Source organism: Ursus arctos, unplaced genomic scaffold, assembly GCF_023065955.2.
Source record: "Ursus arctos isolate Adak ecotype North America unplaced genomic scaffold, UrsArc2.0 scaffold_3, whole genome shotgun sequence".
Classification (NCBI taxonomy): domain Eukaryota; kingdom Metazoa; phylum Chordata; class Mammalia; order Carnivora; family Ursidae; genus Ursus; species Ursus arctos.
In genome coordinates this window covers 90808245-90828887 of record NW_026622985.1, presented here as the reverse complement: position 1 = coordinate 90828887, position 20643 = coordinate 90808245, and positions in this window count along the sequence as shown.

Sequence of the window (20643 nt, the reverse complement as noted above, 5' to 3'; positions counted from 1 at the left end):
CATCATTAGTTTTTGATGTAGTGTTCCATGATTCATTGTTTGCATATAACACCCTGTGCTCCATGCAATACTTGCTGTCCTTAACACCCACTAATCTGCTACCCCATCCCCCACCCTCCTCCCCCTGAAATTCTCAGTTTGTTTCCCAGAGTCCATAGCCTCTCATGGTTCATCTCCCCCTCTGATTTCCCCCTTTCAGTTTTCCCTTCCTTCCCCTAACGTCCTCTGTGCTATTCCTTATGTTCCACATATAAGTGAAACCATATGATAATTGTCTTTCTCTGCTTGACTTATTTCACTTAGCATAATCCCCTCCAATTGCATCCATGCCGATGCAAATGGTGGGTATTCATCCTTTCTGATGTCTGAGTAATATTCCATTGTGTATATGGACCACATCTTCTTTATCCATTCATCTGTTGAAGGGCATCTCAGCTTCTTCCATACTTTGGCTATTGTGGACATTGCTGCTATGAACATTGGGGTGCACGTGCCCCTTCTTTTCACTACATCTGTATCTTTGGGGCAAATACCTGGTAGTGCAATTGCTGGGTTGTAGGGTAGCTCTATTCTTAACATCTTGAGGAACCTCCATGCTGTTTTCCAGCGTGGCTATACCAGCTCACATTCCCATCAGCAGTGTAAGAGGGTTCCCCTTTCTCCCCATCCTCGCCAACATTTGTTGTTTCCTGCCTTGTTAATTTTTGCCATTCTAACTGGCGTAAGGTGGTATCTCATTGTGGTTTTGATTTGTATTTCCCTGATGGCTACTGATGTTGAGCATTTTTTCAAGTGTCTGTTAGCCATTTGTATGTCTTTTTGGAGAAGTATCTGTTCATGTCTTCTGCCCATTTTTTGAATTGATTATTTGTTTTTTGGGTGTTGAGTTTGAGAAGTTCTTCATAGATTTTGGATACCAGCCCTTTATCTGTAGTGTCAGCAAATATCTTCTCCCTTTTGGTGGGTTGCCTCTTTGTTTTGTTGACAGTTTCCTTTGCTGTGCAGAAGCTTTTCATCTTGATGAAGTCCCAAAAGTTCATTTTCACTTTTGTTTCCCTTCCTTTGGAGATGTATCATGAAAGAAGTTGCTGTGGCCGATATCGAAGAGGTTACTCCCTACTCTAGGATTTTGATGGATTGTCTCACATTTAGGTCTTTCATCCATTTTGAGTTTATCTTTGTATAAGATGTAAGAAAATGGTCGAGTTTCATTCTTCTGTAAGTAGCTGTCCAATTTTCCTAGCACCATTTATTGAAGAGACTCTTTTTTCCATTGGATATTTTTTCCTGCTTTGTCAAAGATTAGTTGACCATAGAGTTGAGGTTCCATTTCTGGAGACTCTATTCTGTTCTATTGATCTGTGTGTCTGTTTTTGTGCCAATACCATGCTGTCTTGATGATCACAGCTTTGTAATATAGCTTGAATTGTGGCATTGTGATGCCCCCAGCTTTGGTTTTCTTTTTCAACATTCCATTGGGGATTCAGGCCTTTTTTTGGTTCCATACAAATTTTAGAATTGTTTGTTCCAGCTCTTTGAAAAATGCCAATGGTATTTTAAAGGGATGGCATTGAAAGTGTAGATTGCTCTGGGCAGCATAGACATAAACAATGTTTATTGTTCCAATCCATGAGCATGGAATGTTTTTCCATCTTTTTGTGTCTTTCTTTTGTAAGTGTTCTGTAGTTTCTAGAGTATAGATCCTTTACCTCTTTGGTTAGGTTTATTCCAAGGTATCTTATGGTTTTGGGTGCTATTGTAAATGGAATCAATTCCCTAATTTCTCTTTCTACAGTTACATTATTAGTGTATGGAAAAGCAACTGATTTCTTCATTGATTTTGTATTCTGCCATGTTACTGAATTACTGTATGAGTTCTAGTAATTTGGGTGTGGAGTCTTTTGGGTTTGACTTTTGACAAGTCTTTTGACAGTGTGACTTCTTCTTTGCCAATTTGAATACCTCTTATTTCTTTTTGTTGTCTGGTTGCTGATGCTAAGACCTCTAGTACTATGTTGAACAATAGTGGTGAGATTGGGCATCCCTGTTGTGTTCCTGATCATAAGGGAAAAGCTCTCAGCTTTTTCCCATTGAGAATGATATTCAGTCTGGGCTTTTCATAGATTGTTTTTATGAAATTGAGGAATGTTCCCTCTATCCCTACTCTCTGAAGGGTTTTAATCAGGAAAGGGTGCTATATTTTGTCAAATGCTTTTTCTGCATCAATTGAGAGGGCCATATGGTTCTTGTCTTTTCTTTTATTAATGTGCTCTATGAAGTTGATTGATTTGCGAATGTTGAACCACCCTTGCATCCCAGGAATAAATCCCACCTGGTCGTGATGGATAATCCTTTTGATGTACTGTTGGATCCTATTGGCTAGGATCTTGCTGAGTATTTTTGCATCCAGGTTCATCAGGGATATTGGTCTGTAATTCTCCTTTTTGATGGGGTCTTTGCCTGGTTTTGGGATCAGGGTAATGCTGGCCTCATAGAATGAGTTTGGAAGTTTTCCTTCTGTTTCTATTTTTTGAAACAGCTTCAGAAGAATAGGTATTATTTCTTCCTTAAGTGTTTGGTAGAATTGCCCTGGGAAGCCATCTGGCCTTGGACTCTTATTTTTTGGGAGATTTTTTATTACTGCTTCAATTTGGTTACTGGTTATTGGTTTATTCAGATTGTCAATTTCTTCCTTATAAGTTTCCAGGAAGGCATCCATTTCTTCCAGGTTGCTTAATTTGTTGGCATATAATTGCTGATAATTTTTAATAATTGTTTCTGTTTCCTTGGTGTTGGTCATGTTCTTTCCCCTTTCATTCATGATTTTATTAATTTGGGTCCTTACTCTTTTCTTTTCGATAAGTCTGGCCAGAGGTTTATCAATCTTATTAATTCTTTCAAAGAACCACCTTCTAGTTTCGTTGATCTGTGCTACTGCTTTTCTGGTTTCTATTTCATTGATCTCTGCTCTAATCTTTATTATTTCTCTTTTCCTGCTTGGTTTAGTTTTTATTTGCTGTTCTTTCTCTAGTTCCTTTAGATGTAAGGTTAGCTTGTGCATTCAGGATTTTTCTACTTTTTTTGAGTGAGGCTTGGAGGGCTATGTATGTCTCTCTTTGGATAATCTTTGCAGTTTCCCATAGGTTTTGGACTGATGTTTTCATTCTCATTGGTTTCTGTGAATTGTTTAAGTTTTTCTTTGATTTCCTTGTTGACCCAAACATTCTTTACCAAGTTGGTCTTTAACTTCCAAGTGTTTGAATTTCTTCCAAATTTTTTCTTGTGATTGAGTTCCAGTTTCAAACCATTGTGGTCTGAAAATATGCAGGGAATAATCTCGGTCTTTTGGTATCAGTTGAGACCTGATTTGTAACCCAGTATATCATATATTCTGGAGAACGTTCCATGTGCATTAGAGAAGAATGAGTATTCTGTTGTTTTAGGGTGGAATGTTCTGTATATATCTGTGAAGTCCTTCTGGTCCACTGTGTCATTCAAAGCTCTTGTTTCTTTGTTGATATTCTGCTTAGATGATCTGTCCATTGCTGAGAGTGGAGTATTGAGGTGTCCTACTATTAAAGTATTATTATCAGTATGATTCTTTATTTGGTTAATAGTTGGCTTATGTAGTTGGCTGCTCCCATGTTGAGGGCATAGATATTTGCAATTGTTAATCTTCTTGTTGGATAGACCCATTAAGTATGATATAGTGTCTCTCTACATCTCTTACTACAGTCTTTGGCTTAAAATCTAATTTATCTGATATGAGAATTGCTACCCCAGCTTTCTTTTGAGGTCCGTTAGCATGAAAAGTGGTTCTCCATCCCCTCACTTTCAATCTGGAGGTATCTTTAGGTTCAAAATGAGTCTCCTGTATACAGCATATGGATGGGTCATGTCTTTTATCCAATCTGCAACCCTGTGCCATCTCATGGAAGCATTTAGACTGTTCACATTGAGAGTGACTACTGAAAGGTATGATTTTAGTGCCATCATATTGCCTGTGAAGTCCCTGTTTCTATAGATTGTCTCTGTAAATTTCTGGTCTATATTGCTCTTGGAGTCTTTTTTCTTTTGTAGAATCCCCCTTAATATTTCTCTCAGTGCCGGCTTGATTGTCACATATTCTTTCAGTTTCTGCTGGTCCTGGAAGCTCCTTGTTTCTCCACCCATTCTGAATGACAGCCTTGCTGGATAAAGTATCCTTGGCTGCATGTTCTTCTCATTTAGTACCCTGAATTTGTCTTGCCAGCCCTTTCTGGCTTGCCAGGTCTCCATGGACAGGTCTGACATTATTCTGATGTTCCTCCCTCCTCCATATGTAAGAAATCTCTTCCCCCTAGCTGCTCTCAGGATAGCTTCCTTGGCTCTAAAATTGCAAGTTTTGCTAATATATGCTGGGGTTTAGTCTGTTCTTATTGATCTTGGGAGGGGTCCTCTCTGCCTCTTGGACACGAATACTTGTTTCCTTCCTTAGATTAGGAAAGTTCACAGCTACAATTTTCTCAAATATACCTTCTAGTCCTTTCTCTCTCTCCACTCCCTCAGGGATCCTAATAATTCTGACATTGTTATGTTTCATGGTGTCATTGATCTCTCTGAGTCTGTTCTCATGGGCTTCCGGCTATCTATCCCAGGCCTTCTCAATTCCTTCCTTTCTATCATCTTATCTTCTAGCTCACCAATTCATTCTTCTGCCTCATTTACCCTGGATGTCAGGGTATCCAGTTTAGACTGCATCTCATTCATAGCATTTTTAAGTTTGGCCTGATCAGATCTCATTTCTGTCCTTAGAGATTCTATATTGTTGCTATTATTTTTCTTAAGCCTAGACATTGACTTCATAATTGCTACCCTGAAGTCTATTTCTGACATCTTTCTTATATCCACATCCATTAGTTCTGTAGCAGAAGCCATAGTCTCTGGTTCTTTTCTTTGTTGGGAGTTCCTCCTTTTAGTTATTCTGTTGAGGGGAGGTTGAGGGAATGTACAGAGTCCAAAGTATTAACCACGACCCAAAGAAGATGCACCCGTTTTATGGGGGCCCTAGGGTTGTTGTCCTCTTATTCTTCCAGCCTGTCTTCTGGACGAGGGGCCTACCACACTGTTACTCAGGCAACCCTGCTTGGGCAGAGATGCCCTGCCCCCTGTTGGGGGAGTGGGCTCAGCGGAAACCAGTTTTTTTAGCTTTTATTCTCTGGCAGCTTTCTGCATCTCTTCTGAGAGTCAGAGCAAAAATGGCCTTCCCAAACCTCTGTCCCAGAGCAGAGAAATCATAGTCTGGTCTTCACTGAGCTCTCCAGGACACACAGTCTCTGTTTCTGTAAGCACTGCTAAAAACCACAGCCTCCCGGGTGCACCCACATTTCCATGATCCTGTCTGGGGGCTGCTCTAAAGCCCTTTCCCAGCCGCTACTGCTCTGCAAGTTTGTGCCCAGACCCCAGCGCAGGACACTTTTGCGCTCTGGTGTTATATCACTTCCCAGGCGCCAGGTTATGGCAGTTCCCTCCCCCTTCTGTTTATCTTCCGATATCTGCCTGCAGATTCACGACTCCACCCTTCATACCTCACAACTGGCAGTTTTTCTGCTTGTAGAGATCCAGATACATATTCTTATATCAGGCTGATTTCATGGGTGTTCAGAATGGTTTGGTAGATATCCAGCTAAATTCAGGGGACTAGTTGAAACAGGGTCCCCTACTCCTCCACCATCTTGTCTCCTTTTTCCTCATTTTTTTTAAACGTTTTTAATTTATTCATTTGAGAGAGAAAGCAAGTGAGCAAGAGCGTGACCATTTGGGGGGGGGGAGGGTCAGAGGGGAGAAGCAAACTCCCCAATGAGCAGGGTGCCTGATGTGGAACTTGATCCAGGACCCTGAGATCATGACCTGAGCCAAAGGCAGATGGTTAACCAACTGAGCTACCCAGGCGCCCCAGTATTTTCATTTTCTTTGGGTAAGTACGCAGTAGTGGAATTATGGATTATATGGTATTTCTATTTATATTTTTTTGAGGAGACTCCGTACTGTTTTTTACAGTGGCTATACCAATTTACATTCTCACCAGTTGTGCACAAGTATTCCTTTTTCTTCATGTCCTTCCCAACACTTGTTATTTCTTGCATTTAAAAAAAAATTTTAGCCATCCTGACAGGTGTAAGATGATATCTTATTGTGGTTTTGATTTGCATTTCCCTGATAATTAGTGATGTGGAGCATTATTTCATGTGTCTGTTGACCATCTGAATGGCTTCTTTGGAAAAATGTCTATTCAGGATCTTTTTCCATTTTTAAATTGGATTATTTGGGTTTTTGTTGTTGAGTTGTATTGTTTTTTAATATATTTTAGGTATTAGCCCCTTATCAGATACATCATTTGCAACTATCTTCTCCCATTTGGTAGGTTGCCTTTATAATGTGTTGATGGTTTTCTTCACTGTGCAAAAGCTTTTTATTTTGATATCTTTATTGATTGTTTTCTTTTTAAAGTTTAAAACTTTTTAAAGTGTGCTTTTGTTTTTTTTTTAGGTGATGCTGTATGGCTCACCATGTTCATCTTAACTTAGAATTGACTTAGATTTATACTAACAATGCCAGTTAGCTAGGGAAACATTACTCCTATGTAGCTCTCTCCCATTCCTCCTTTTCTTACTATTATTACATGTGTCTGTATAGTTGCAAACTTAGCAATACATTGTTGCAATTATTACTTTATATATTTTTATTTTTTAATGTTTTACTTTATATATTTTTTAAAGAACCTGGGAGGAAAAAGGAGAGCTAGTATGTATTTATAGCATTTGTAATATTAACTTTATTTACCTTTTCTAGTACTCTTCATTTTTTCCTCAGATTCAAGTTGCCATTTGGTGTCAATTTCTTTCTCCAAAATAGCTCTGCCTTTACCCATCTCCTTCATGCTGTTATTGGGAAATATATTACATTTCTTTATGTTATCCACTCAGTGATACAACTATGTACTTATTGTTTTATACAGTTGCTTTTTAAATCAGTTAGTAGAAGGCAGGGGAAGAAATATACACTTACCCTGTCATTTATCATTACAGAATTACCTTTACCAGTGCTGTTTCTTTGCATGCATATGGATTCTAATTGCAGCCTGAGGTCATTTGCTTTTGATTGAAAGAGGTTTCTTCAGTATTTCTTCTTCTTTTTTTTTAAAGATTTATTTTATTTATTTTAGAGAACACGGGGAGAAGGGGCAGAGGGAGAGGGAGAGAGAGAATCCCAAGCAGAATGCCCACTGAATGTGGAGCGTGAGGCAGAGCTCGATCCCAAGACCCTGAGATCATGACCTGAGCCAAAGTCAAGAGTCAGTCACTCAACCAACTGAGCCACCCAGGTGCTGCTCTTCAGTATTTCTTGTAAGAAGGGTCTCTTAGCCATAAGATCTCTGTTTTCATTTTTCTGGCAATATCTTTCTTTTACTTTCGTTGTTGAAAGAGTTTGTGGATATAAGATTCTTGATTGACTATGCATTTGTTTGTTTGTTTATTCATTATTTAAGTATAGTTTACACACAATGTTTGTTTTAATTTCAGATGTACAACATAGTTATTGACTTTTTTTTTCTCCTTTCAGCACTCTGAATATAGCATCCCATTGCCTTCTGGTCTTAAATGTTTTAAAGAGAAGTCAGCAGTTAACCTTATTGGGATCCTTTTTTACATGAAAAGTTTTTCTCTTGCTGCTTCGATTTTTTTTTTTTTTTGTCTTTTAGAAAATGTATTATTATGTTTTAGTTTGTGGATTCTTTGAATTTACTTTACTTGGATTTCATTGACCTTTTTGGATGTGATTATTAATGGTATTAAAATTTAGAAAATATTTAACCATTATTTCTTTAACTATTTTTTTTTTTACTATCTTTTGTACCTCTTCTATGCTTCTAGTGCTCTCATTATATATATATATGCTGGTGAACTTAATGGAGTCCCATATTTATCTGAGGTTTTGTTCATTTTTCATCATTATTTTTTCTCTCTGTTTTTTGTGTTTCATAATTCCTGTTGATCTGTCTTCAGGTTTACTAATTTATTTTTCTATCAGTTAAAAATCTACTGTTGAGCTCTTCTACTGAATTTTTAATTTCACTTATACTTTTCAACTCTTGAATTCCCATTTGATTTTTTTTTAAATTTTGATCTCTTTGTTGATATACTTGTGGAGAAATTTTGTCGACATATCTTCCTTTACTTCTTTAAACGGTTTTTTCCTTTGGTTCCTTGAACATATTTATATGGCTACTTTCATATTTATAATGGCTACTTTGTTTTTTGTTGTTGTTGTTTTTTTAAGATTTTATTTATTTATTTGACAGAGAGAGAGGCAGCCAGTGAGAGAGGGAACACAAGCAGGAGGAGTGGGAGAGGAAGAAGGAGGCTCCCAGCAGAGCAGGGAGCCCAATGTGGGGCTCGATCCCAGGACACTGGGATCAGGCCCTGAGCTGAAAGCAGACGCTTAACGGCTGAGCCACCCAGGCGCCCCTATAATGGCTACTTTGAAGCCTATGTCTGTTAAGTGTAATATCTGGCCCCTGTATAAGCAGCTTCTGTTGTGTGCTTTTCCTGTTGTGTATATTTCATACTTTCTTGTTTCTTTGCACGTCTTGTAATTTTTCATTGAAAACTAGACATTCTAGATATTTTAGATATTATATGGTAACATTCTGGATACTGGTACCCCACCTCAGGGGCTTGTTGTTATAGTTTGCTTGTTGATTTGTTTAGTGTCCTGGCTGGACTATTTTAGTGAAGTCCATTTCCATAGCAATGTGTATCCTCTGGTGTCACTCCTTAGAGGCCACCGTCTTAAACATATACACAGTCTCCCTGATATAACAGTAATTTTAACAGTATTCTCTTTGTCTCTTTCCCTGATCACACCCAGTTATTAGGCTCTACTGATTGCTGGCTAATTCTTCTATTGTCTTCGACAATGTCCTGGGGCATAAATTGCTTCATAGTCTGATCCAATTAACTTAGGATTCCTTTACAGAGGTAATTTTTGAGGTCAGAGTTTGACATTTATTCTGACCCTAGGAAGGCATTTCTTAGTTGTCTCTTTCTCTGTTTCTCTCTGGTAAACTAACTGCCCTATACTTTTCTTTGAATCCCTTGTGAGGTTACCAGACTCCTCCTTTGCCCACCACCAAAACCTTTATTGTTTTTGAAAGAACCCTTAGGCTTGAACTTCCTCACACTGTTTCAAATACCTTCAGAGCTGCTCTTCCCCTGGGAAAAATATCTGAGCCATGACTGTGTAACTGGGATTGCAGACTGTAGTGCAATCCTTTCTAAGTGATACCCTGCTTTAGTTGTAGGGTGCTGGGCAATAGCAATAGTTTTTGAACTTTTTGGTTTGCCTCTCCTGCTTTGGAAACTCTGTCCTATGAGTGAGGATGTAGAAAGGTGATTGGGGCCCTCATATTCTCAACATGCTGCTCCTGAGGTAGAGCCTCTGCTCTATGAATGGAAACCGAGTAAAGCAGGGAGTCCCAAACCATTTTCTGCACTGTCCTAGAAATTAGCTTCTGCAACATGTAGTTGTGGGGGAGGAAGAGGCAGACCCATGCCTCTTTTGGGAAAATGCCATAGCACTTAACTTGAAGCTGGGGATAAGGGAGCCCACGGTTCTTGGCTGTACCTGCCTGGAGTGGAGTTTCCATCATACTGAATTGGGAAGGGGGAGGAAAGTGTTGGGTCATGGTTCAAGTGCCATAGACTCTTGATGTTCTGGCCAGATTCTCTTAATAAACATTTCTTCACTTAATATATGCCTTTAGTACAATTTCTAGGGACATTAAGTGGTTTTTAAAATTATAATTCCCACAAATTAATGCTTGTTTAACTAGCCAGTCAGTCTGCAGAGTTCCCTTGTTAATTATAGTTGTTTTAAGGTCTCTCATTGATAGCTCCAATACCTGGATCTGCTCTGAATTTAGTTATGTGACTTTCTCTTAAAAATGGGTTATTTTTCCTCTGTGTGCATGTGTGTGTCATATGTTTTTAAATTAAATGCTATACACTATATGTAGAACAGTTGAGTCTGAGGTAAATAGTATTTATGCCTGGAAATAGGCAAACCTCTTCTTTGGTCCATTTATAGGTTTGAGGGGTTCAGTTAATGTGGTGAGGACGATGAGCTGGATTGGGGGTATTTTGTTGTCTTTAGTGAACCAGATGCTTCAAATTCCTTTAGTGGTGGGCTGCTGTGTCTTGGTCTTAGAGTATCTAGACTGGATATATACATTATTGGATTTAACAGAATACAATAATCACCTTGATACTTTATATTTGTGAAATGTTTTAAAAACTTCACAGTGATATTAGAACTGTTTTTGACATTGTTTACCTTTCCTTGCTCTAGCCATAGATATATTGGTATGACAGATAATCCCCTATCTCCTGGCCATTGTCCTCAGTATGCTGAGACAGTCTAGTTTTGGTGAAACATTTTTTTCACTACGCTTTCTCCCAAATTTATTTTCTATTAATCTCAAAGGCACAAATGTGCATGGTTTAAAACAGAGTTTCTCACAAAATCACCTATTTACACCAATGTTCTCTTTATTTCCCTGGACTTCCAGGCATCTTCTTCCATATGCTTAGCACTAAATACCATTCTTTGAAAATTGACCAGGTTTTAAATCTGTTTTCTCTTCTTCACCACTAAATAAAGACTTCTCTTTTCTAGAATTAAGAGAGTTGGCTTGAACTTTTTAAAAACTTACTTTTATCTTCTATTCATTTTTTACGAATAGGATGTTAACAGCTGTACTGAAGACAACAAAAACTGTTCTAACTTTATAAAGATTAATCTGACTCTAACCTTACACACACAAGCAACTAAATTATCTATAACTCCCTTGAAATTTGCTTGTTGTTGGAATCTTCTCTCTAGTTACTTAAGACAATTCCATTTGTATATGAGATCTGTCTCTCACTAGATATAAAAAAAAAACTATGTCTTCTCTTAAGTGACTTTTTGGAAATTGTTGTGGAAATGGAAGTTTTGGTACCCCCTTCTCAGCATCTCTTCTGCCAGCTCACTGAACTATCCCCCAGCTATTGTGAGAGTTGGGGGCAGCCAACTGCTCCTCTTCCAGAGAATTGCCCTTGGCTGGACAGGAGCCCCCTCACACAGGAAGTTTATAACCCCCACTTCTCCAGAGAAAGACTGACTGGCAGAGAGATACAAAAAGCCATTACATTTGTCTCAACATGAGACCAACTCTGTGGAGCTATTCCTTTGTCAAAAGTCCTATGGGACGAGGCTGAACTAGCCCCCAGTTGAGACCACATCTTTAATTAGCCTTCTTTCCTTGCCCTGTTCTGCTTTCCTTGCTCTTCCTTTCCAGAGAGCACTCCCCCCATAAATCACTTCCTCAGGAATCCCTGTCTTAGACCATTTCTAAGGAATCCAGTCTAAAGCAGTTGGTATTGGAAGTGGTCTTGAAAGCAGGCACAAATGAGGGGGAGTCTGGAGATGGATCACTTGTTGGTCAGAAGTCAATCATTGGCAGTTTCGATAGACCCTAGAATGATTACAATGATATATTAAAGGCAATTGTTAAGATTTTTCACTCTGGTAGACTAGTATCTGAGAGGTTCATGGAAAATAGTAGCTATAAGGACAATGGAATTTGATATATTTTGTGAAATGCTATTGTTTAGGAGAGAAAATGGCAGGCTCAGCTCTTTTTAAAGCTAAGCGTGAGACTCCCAGTGTCTTCGGTGACAACATTGAAGAGACACTCACTCTCTGTAGTCAAAGGACTGACAGAGTGAAGAATAGACACAGAATTTAATTATAAAAGTAATGTCATTTCAAAGAAGGCTCATTTAGCCTTGCACACTCTCCTGTTCCAAAGACAGGGCCTTGATAGGAAATGAGTGGAACCCCTCAGTCTCAGTGTGTATCACCCCTCAGTATGAGGATTTTGAGGTAGATACAGGTGAGAGCTTTGAACACCCAGATTCCTCTGAACTCTCTTGATCTGCAGAAATGATGCACTCCCCTGTTGGAAAGATACGCTCCCTCCATTCCTTTAGGATTGTAAGAGGTCAGATAACGCACAGGCCTTATCTGACAATGCTATCTTCCTCAGCATCTGTATCCATCTCTTCTCCTTCCACCAGATTCACAAATTAGGTTTAATCTTCACATAAACTAGGGAAGAGCCCAAACTGCTAACAGAGGAGTGATACACATCAAAGTTTCTGCAAGAACTGACTAACATGCACTAGCAAGCACTAGAAAAGCCTGCCCAGGAGTGAGTCTAGAGGGTGGTGGATCAAAGCAGTGATTGAAACTTAAATCTGAACAAGAGAGAGTTTGTTGATATGGAACCACTCCCGCTTCATGCAGGATTAAAACCTTCCCCAGGGTCCGGGGGAAAAGGTCTAATATATGCTATTTTCTGACTCACAGAATTTTGAAAAAAGTGACAGCCTTCATTAAATTAAGTAGAAATGCCAAAAATTGCCTTCAAAGACTCTGAAGAAAAGGATCAAAAGGCTTGGAAAAGTAGAAATGTATAACGGGGCTATTATATAAGACTGAGAAACCACCAGTTGGCTGTATTGCTTGGGAGAGAGGCTTGGAGGATACTCTGCTCTGTAAGGTGATAAAACTGTATGGTTAGAGAGAACATCAGCTAAGGCTGTTGTTAGGAGATGCTGTTATAGAACTTGGCTTCCTAATGGTAAGGGGATACAGGTAACCAGAATGGGAGAGGCCACATGGCAACACTTGACTGTCTGATGCAAAGTGCACATACTTCTTCTATTAAGCAGCAAGGTCAAAATGGCAAACAGGAGGAGTTTGAACTGCATCTTTGGATATGGCAAACAGAACACGATATTCATGGGGCAAGATATATGGGCAACCAACAAGAGTACTGCTTAGTGTACATAACTGAAAGAAATCAAGAATGAAGGTGAAGGCGGAGATCAGCTACTCCAATGGAGTCATGATCCCTTCGCCCAGTCTCCCGATTTGAACCAGCTCTCAACTCCAGTATCATATAAAATGGTGTGAATAAAAGAGTGAGAAGCACCAGAGTGTGAAGCACCAGAGGCAGGACCCTGTGATACCATAGCAAATATATTCAGTGTGATTTCCCCAGACTTGCCCCTAAAGCCTATAACCATTTAGGGTAACCATCCCTGAAGAAAGGGGAATACTCAGATAAGAGCTTTAAGATACGGTATGAATTAAAGCTTATACTCAGGGATGTAAAGCACCATCTCTTATTAGGGAAACATGTGGGAGCCAGGTAGGTAATGGAGTTTGGATCCAAATATCTCAGAGTGGTTTCACTGAATTCATCTATTTTTAACTTTCCTTCCTCCTCTTGTTTTCTTTTCCATTTTCCCTCTTTCTCTCTTTTCTTTTACTCTCCTCTTCCACCCTTCCAATTCCCAAACTCTCTCTGCTCCTCCATCTCCCCCTCCCTCTCTCCCTCTTTCACACACACAAACTGCAAATGAGCACTCACTCTGCATCAGGCCCTATGCTAGGCACTGAGAATTCAGAGATGAGGTCCAGGCTCTTCCATCATGGAGCTCACAGTGCAAGGAGGAAGGGGTTGATTCAGGGAGCAGCCCAAAGTGATAGGGTCCCCCACAGAGTCATGCACGGGGGTGGGGGGGGTGGTGTCAGCATAGAGGGAGAGCCTCCAACTCAGCCAGGAGGGAGTAAAATAAAGGAATGATTCTCAGAATCAATCACGTTTGATTTCATGCTTGAAAAGAAAAGTGAGCATTGTCGGACAGAAAATGGGAAATACCCATTGTTTTTATTCTCGTTTTCAACCGGACCTGACTTCCTTCAAGGTTAACCTCTTGGCATGTATTCCTAGTCACGTTAAATGGATGTTTCAGAGTAGATGCAGCTGGTGTTCAATCAACCATGAGAACATTCAGAAGGCCATCTTGTAAGCAGGAACTTCGCCCTCAGAAGTTTGGATTCTAGAAAATAACTGGCTTCTGCCAGATTACGTTATTTCTCTTTCACAGATGAGCTACCTTCCTAGAGCCTCCTGGAACACTCCAAGATCGAGTAGAAAACTGTTCCAGTTAGAGAAGCTATAAATGCAGAAGAGAAGCTTTCCCAGGAGCCCAGATTCTTTTCCTGAATCCCCTCTTGCCTTTGGAAGATGATTAATGGAGAAACATGAAATTTATAACCAGACTTAGGTTCAAGTTTTTGCTCTACCATTTCTGAGTTGTGTGACCCCAGGTCAGATATCCAACCTCCCTGAATATTACAGGGTTGACCTCTGAGGAAGCTGGAGAAAATTTAAAATATGATATTTAAAGGAACAGGTACATATCAAATCCTCAATCAATGCCAAAGGTGGAACTGAGATTATCTGGACTTTTCTTTTACATAAATCATTGTCCAAATTAACATAGCTAGTCAATATTCATGCCAGAAATTAAACTTGGGTCTGCCAAATTATAAGGCAGAAGATGGACTGAGGAGCAAAAAGTACAAGGCAGAGTATATACTGAACAGGCAGGTTCATGGTAACAAACACTACAAATTGCTTAGGTTGCTTAGAAATCGGTGGAAATCAAGAAAGATCCATGGTCAAATCCTAAACATAATTTTCCAGGGAACAGAAGTGTAGCTAAAATATGAAAGAAAAAAACAAACAAACAGATGAGCGTTGGTAGATGAAGGGGTCTGTTGATTGATCTATAGGCAGGACTACAGACTCAAATTAGGATGAGCCCTCTCTCAGGGAGCAGGCCAGATGTGATGGGCGCAGGAGGCTGGGGAGGATGGGGTCCATACTGCAGACGTAACATCTCCCTGACAAGCCTAGTGAGGGTTATTCTGTTCTTTCTAAGTGTATGAGATCTGTTTCTTTATAAGTGGGATATTTGAGGGCCAAGCCACATTAAGGAAAAAGGAGACCACACCAAAATGTTGCTGTGGTGATTTGGGGCCTCTTAAGAGAGGAAAGTGGTGTTGATGAAGTGATGCTTCTAGAATATTGTGTGTGACAGAGTGAGACAGCATGTAAGCTGTCTGGTAGCCCTTGCTGAACTATGGGGTGAATTATCCAAAAAAACATGTTGAAAGAAGTCGGTGTGCACAAGTAAGGTGTTTAGGGAGATTGAAAAACAAAAAAGAATTAGGAAAAGGTTGACCACATTTAGTAATATGGTAAATTGGCCAATCTATTACTTACACGGGGGTTATAATGATGATTCTTTCCCCTTGAGTTAAAATAAAAGTATAATGCATTGGTGTAATTTCAAATAGGACATTGGACAGATGGAGATGGAGTAGATGGTGAATAGATACCAAGATAAGATCATGAAACTTGCAAAGGAAAAGAGATAGGTAGCAGAGGACTTGACTGGGTACAAAGAAAAGTATTTGATGTTCAAAAGGATGACTCCATATGGAAGCAAAGGGAAGATTCCTGGAGGCAGGGCCTGGTCGTGAGAAGCAGAGGCTGGGCTGGTGCAGCTGGGGAGAACAAATGCAGGCAAAATCCTGGGACAACTAGCTCAGTTGGCCGACAATAGTACAGAAAACCTGGAGTCCAATAGGAAAAGGTAAAGAATGTCTCTAAATATCACAGATACAGCAAAACTGTGTAAAAGTGAAATTTACTGTTCAGCAACAAATACCGCCGTTGCCGAGAACACACCTCCAGATCTCATGCTGATGATCCTGCATACATTATTTGTAAACCTCACAACGGCCTTGCTAAGAAAAGTTTATTATCTCCACTTTATAGATGAAGAGTAGGAGGCCCACAGAGGTTAAGCACGGGTTTGAAAGGGACAGAAGTTGTATTTGAACTCGAACTTATTTGGTGCCAAAGTACCACCCTGGTGCCTTCCCAACCAGTGTTACTGCAAGGATAAAATGCCCATCCATTGAGAAACATTGATGATTTTGCAGTTTTGTATGAATCTCTCACTAAGAAATATTAAAACAATCCATTTTATACCTTTTGGTGTCAAGTAGAGGGTTTTCACAATCTGTTACCGTTTAAGAGAGTCCTGCAACTGAAGTCCTGTGTGCCGTCTCTCTGGAGCGGCATCACATTGGCTGCATCACATTGGCTCAGGTTGCATGTGGCCCGCAGCCCAATAACACGCACAACGTACGCACCCTGAAGTCCTTCACATTGTACAAAAAGGCACTGTGTACTTTATACAGATGTGTGAATAGGAGGTGCCTGGACAGCAGGTTATGGGATGAATGAAAAGGAAAGGCATATGCGCTGAGACTCGGATGCTTAACTAAAATCTTTGAACGCTGTTGACTAGAGACCTGAGGTGATATGAGAAGCCTTTTGCTTGAGATAGTTTCTGCTTGATTATAGGTATCTTCATTATATTTATCCCCTTTTTCAAGTAAATTAATGTTAATAAACAACTACTGTTACCGCCCACCCTTTACAAAATCGAGAGCCAGAACCTTCGGAGACCACAATTACCAAGTTTCACAGGTGTGCCCCTTCTCAGAAATGTGTCTACACCTCCACCTAGTGGCGGCTCTGAATAATTCAGTGGTCATACCTGGGAGCTGTCTTGCAATAAACTCTGTATTCCAGGATGATGTCATAAGAAAAAGTGAGAACCAGAGCATATGCTCATTTTCCGGAGTACAGAAGGAAGAAAGAATGGAAATAGGAAGGAAGGGAGGGAGGGAGGAGAGATAGAAAAAAGAAAAGAAAAGAACAAAGAAAAATTGGGGGGCTTTTAAAAAAAAACTTGAAAATAGTAGACATTTCTGAAGCACATTAGATTTTCAAAAATTGAGGAAGATCCACACACAGAAGGACTCACTACTTGAGAATGATAACAGAGTTTATTTCCGTGAATAGGAAAACAGAATTGAGCTAATTGTTAAAAACTGGATTGAACTATGGCCTGGAGAAAGTAGAACAAGTGAAGGGGATTTGATATTATATTGATTCCTTCCAGAAGACCTGAGGACCTGGGAACAAATATTGGGGCCATAGTTAGAACTATAAAACCCAGATCGTTATGTCTGAGAAAACCAAGTTCTCAGATACATATTTAACTGGGTTTATTGTCCCTGTGGGGATTATGGGTGGTATACATTAAATGGTTTTTATGAATAGATTGAGTGCCATTAATAATGTAACCACAGTCTGTGAAGTCCATACCATAGAGCAGATCTGTCCTGGGGACTTTGCTGCCTCATCTTCACCACCACCATGTAAATGAAGTGTTCTGCCCCAGGTTAAGGCTAAGGAAAAAGGAGAGGCGGAGATGCTGATTAATTTGCCCATGCTGTCCTAAGTACCCAAAGGCCAGTATGGATTCAAGTTTAGGACTATAATTCCAGATCCCATTCTTCCCACTACATCATATTGTTTTTCTTTGAACTACATGCATTTAAAATTTAATTTTAATGTTTATTTTAAATTGTATTTCTTTATTGAATTATTAATAAATCCATATGGTATAAAGTTCAAAAAGTACAAAATTATAAGAGCAAATGAAAAGCAAATGTAAACAAAAAGAGCAAGTGAAAAGCAATCTCCCTCCCTCCCTCCCCAGCCAACCAGTTCCCTCTCCTTAAACCATGCCTTTTTGCCAGCATCTTCTACATCTTTACAGAGCATATTATCCATGTGCATGATGACCAAATGTTAACATTGATTTATTAAGCCTCCAACATTATAGGAAGTTTTATTTGTATGGCTAATGCAGAAAGTCACAAGAGGTTAATTAATTTAAACATCATAATCAAAACTACCTTGCTTGCTCCAATAGAATTTGCAATTCAGTCAAAAGTTAAGTACAGAGGATTTTCAAAATAAAATGTGTTGATTCACTATCCAGTCATTTGAATAGTTTTGAGTGACTACTAATGTAAGCTTCAAAATGATTGCTTAAATGTTCCTCCAGAGCTTGTATGGATTCCCAACTAGCTAATATTGAAAAGCTTCCAAATTATCCAGAGTCCGTTTCCCATCTCTTTCTTTTGTTAAAAAATGTTGTTCATATTCCCAGATCCTTTTCTTGGTTATTAGATTAACCCTTAGCCAATCAAGTTAATGTTATCTGGAGACACCCTCATCAAAAGAGTCTGAGCCAGAAATTCCAGTCTGGATTTTATTTCTGGATATATTATGGGCAAACTAGCTGGTCATTTCTCCAACCAAATGCCTTAAAGTTTTGAAAATGCTCTAAAACTCTTTTCTCACATGTTGTTTTGTCAGGATGAGTCCAGTTTTCACATGCAAAGTGAATCAGATTCACCGCACTCAGTTTTACAGTACATTTTTGCAAGAGATCCCATTTTTAGCCAAGTCACAGCTGAGCTTTACTTTCAGCTAATTAGTACTTGTTCTCAAATTGGGCAGTTCTACCCCAAGCTAGGAGATGAGATGCAATTTACTTCCTCTCTACTCTCCTAAAATTAACTAAGCTATAAAATGTGAGTGTTCCCTTGTTTTCCCCTTCGTCTGTCCCAGGTTTTGGTTCCATCATAAAGAATTCAACAGAACTCAGGATATTTCCACAAATCTTGCCATTCTGATTTGAATAGTAATGGAGTACTTCCTTTCAAAATCTCAGCTCTTTGGTTGCCAAGCAACCATTAATTTATTGTAACTAGCTAATATTTAAAATTATACATGATAATTAAATAGAACAGTATGCTTTTCATATTCCTGAATATACACGGCTTTGGACAGATCAGAATGAAAATGGTTGGTTTTGCAGTATCAAAAACAAGTCACAAGGAATGCTTCTTGAGATTAAAAGAGGAGGGCATCTGCCTATTCCCCTGTCTGAGCCCCATGGTCTTAGAGATTACAGTGATCTATGAGGGTCACACAGTTAGATTGTCCACGAAATTGGAGGAAGCCCCAATACTATCCGTAAAGAATGACATGACTTAGGAATAAGATATAGGGCTCCCTTGAAATAGCCCAACTATGATTAACTTGGTTAAGGTGGTCCTTTTAATCACTGCTTTTTTGTATAAAGACATCTGAAAGTATATGTAGCCAACTTATTAAATGAGCTAAATTTAATGGGATAGAAATAAGAAATGGCTTTATTTTTCTTTCAACCTTTGCTTCCAACCCGCTCCAAGAGATCTCCCTTCCCTTCTTCTTTGTGACATTTAGGGCAGATCCTACAATTTTCCAGTCACTTTTCTTACAAAAACAGCTTCATATTGTTCATGAAGACCTATTATTAGGTGCTAAACCATGCATCCTAGTCTATATTAGAACTTCAGTGTTTCATCTCGTTTAAAGGTTTTCTTCTCCTGACCTGAACCTCAGAGACCTGCAGGTGGAGAGCGGGAACGGTTTGCTCTCTCATTCCTCCTTGCTGGTCTACTCCAATTCTCCATCCCTGCTCTGAGTCTTCTAGAGGTGTCAGGACAAGGAAGAGGAAGTTAGGGGAAAGGGACTGCAGTCCTTCTACTTGCCTGGAGCTGTTCATCCTTTACCTTATCTGATGATGCCCTTTGTGGGGCAGGGGTTCTCATTGGGTACATTTGTGGATTCTTTAGAGATCCTGAAAGAACATGTGCATTTCACATCACTTAGTGACTCCCCCTCTAATTCCTGCTCTGCGTGTTCAGAAATAGTCAGTCAGGGATAATACTTGTGGATACAGGAATGTGGAAACAGCCAATAATCTGAAGGAGGAAAAGGGGTCTAAGGATTTGGAAATTTTATAAAAGAGAGGGAAGAAAAGAAAGAGGCAGGGAGATTAAAGAAAAGTATGAAATTTAGAAATAACTTTTGGGATATTGAAAAATCTTTTCAGACAAACAGTCTAGGAAAAATAATAAAATCTGCCATTTTCTGACTGATTTCATATTAGCCAGAAGAGGTCAGCAAAGACATTAGTATCAGTCTTTGCCCTCCCTAGAGGCAAGGTGGTTGGTTGGGAAAGGATTTTTGTCTATTGGCTCAGAGTTTATACAGGGCTTCCTTTGTCCAGATTTTCCTTTTGCTCAGACCCTCTTCCTAGAGTTCAGCCTTCTCTGTGGTCCTGGTGAAGGGATGGATTGCAGGTTACATGTTTCATGAAATGACAGATCTTCAATTTAAATGTATATACTTCTCTAAGTCTAAGAAAATGAATTAAAACTTCTGGCATGTTAGCCAATGAAATTAGACAAGAGAAAACATGCAGGTATAAGATATTAGAAAGGAGGAGAAGACAAAATTAACCTAATTTCAAATAATTTGATTGTATATCTGGAAAATTCAAGAAAATAAACTAAAAAAACAGTAAGGTAACTCAGTAATGTGGCTGGGTAATGAAACTTACACTCAGAAATCAAAATCTTCACACATACAAAAAGATCCAATTAAAAGAAGTAATGGAGGGAAAGGACCCCATTTATAAAAGCAACAACAACAAAGAAATATAACACATTACTTGGAATAAAGCTAAGAAGTTCAAGATTTACATGAAGAAAACTTCAAAATGCTCCTGAGAAACACAAAAGAAATGTGAACAAATGGAAAGGTGGAATCAACAACACAAGGATTCAATGCTTTCCTAAGTTTATCCATAAAAATTATACAATTCCAATTCAAAAAATCAGTCTTTTTTTTTTAAGCTAGACAAGCTGATTAAAGTT